Source organism: Micromys minutus (genome assembly GCF_963924665.1).
Source record: "Micromys minutus genome assembly, chromosome: X".
Lineage (NCBI taxonomy): Eukaryota > Metazoa > Chordata > Mammalia > Rodentia > Muridae > Micromys > Micromys minutus.
The window spans coordinates 93,359,295-93,361,236 of record NC_137970.1 but is presented as its reverse complement, the minus strand read 5'-3'; positions in this window follow the sequence as shown (position 1 = coordinate 93,361,236).

Here is a 1,942-nt window from a genome sequence, read left to right as displayed (position 1 = left end):
AATGAAATCCATATTATGGAGCTAAGGCCTATACAATATTAAGATACAACACAATATACAATATTCATCATTTACAGATGCTATCATCCGCAAAGACAAACTTGCAAGGATATCTGGTATTTTAATATAATTTATTCTGCCATAAAAGTAAAACTTATTTGAAGAAAGCCTTGTAATACACTGACCTATGAGACACTGATACTTCTGAAACAAAGCTATGGTCCCATTTGAAGTTGGATATTGAAATTGCTGTATCTGAAGTGTGGGTAATACCTTTTACTTACTAAAGACTTTTTCTTTAGATTTCAAATAACACTGTTTTGAAACTCACAATATCATTCTTAAGTTTTATAAGTCCAATATATTAAACAATCAGGTAAGAGTAATTTCAGGTTTTAAAGAAATTTGAAAAACCAATGACAGCACAGCAATATGATGGCAAGGATTTACTAAACTTTTGGCTCATTTCACTCTACCAAGGACTGGATTACTTAACAATATGGTATTTCTAATCAAATTATTATCCAATAGTTATCAATATTAATGTTACTCATGATGAATAAATATGGCAATTGACTCAGTAAATCATGATATGCAATAGCAGGTTTTCAATATATATATATATATATATATATATATATATATATATATATATATATATATATGACTGTACTATGTTTCCATCACTTAGTAACATTCTAGTGCATATATACTGTACAATTAATTAAAACCTGGCTTTGGACTGATGTCTACTAGGTTACAGTGGCATAATATCAAGAAACACTAGTGTGTTATTTGATTGTAGGGGGACTAAAGATGATAATAATATGCTGCACAATTCAAAAATAAATCTTCTAAAAGGATTCTGAAAGCAAACTCAGAAATGATAAATACATTTAACTTGATTTAATCATTATATAATATAGACATATAAACTATATTGCATGTTATTAATTATTTGTCTCCATTTCTTGGTCACAAAGAATAAGTTTAGCCCTTCATAACTACATAGACTCAATAAAATTCAAATTTTTCATATTATCATTTTTTATATAAGGTCTCCTCTTGTAGTGCTAGCTAGCCTATAACCCAATATTTAGGCCAGGCTATCCTTGAACTCACAGAAATCTGCCTGTCATTCACTCTAAGTGGTGGTGTTAAAGATCTGCACCCTCATACATGTCTCCAACGTTGTCATTTTTACTAAATTTCCTATTTCTTAAATCTTCTACTTCAGGTTTGGTCTTGGTTTTGTTTTTGTGTTTTTATTCAACAATAGCTTTGATTGTTTTATACACCAGTTGTATTTTTGTTGTTTAGTGATTATATGATCTCCCTTGGGTTTTTTGTTATGGTGACAAGTCCATTCATCTCTGTTGAAAGTGATGCATTAAAATAATCTTGAGACAAGGTAAATGGTTAATGATTTTAAAATATAATGCCAAGTAGAATTCTTTTATTTGTCTTCTCTAAGATGAAAGTAATTTCAAGATGAAACTTTCTCTTGTGTTTGTCGAGAAAATAATCTGACCTATATGCACATGACATTGTGCTTCTTGGAAATAATTTAGGGGTAAGTAAAAATGAGCTCATCCTTATAAAACCAGTATTTTTAAATTACATTTTGAAATGAGTATGACACGAGGCACCATCATTGCTCTATGTCATTGTATTCTTCTAAGCAAGACTGTTTTGTGACTTGTACTTCCTAATCATCCCTAAAATACTCCTTTTCTTTTTTACTGTATGTAAGATCTCCTAGTGAAAATGATTAATGCGATATGAGCTTTAAGGCCAATAGAAGTCCTCAGAAATGCAGGAACAATCAAACATTCAGGGTACCACAATTGGACACTTATTTGACTCCATAGTCACTGGAGATAAATAATTTTTCTACTATCAAATCTTCAAATTTATTTCTATTAATCTTTGTAAATCCCCA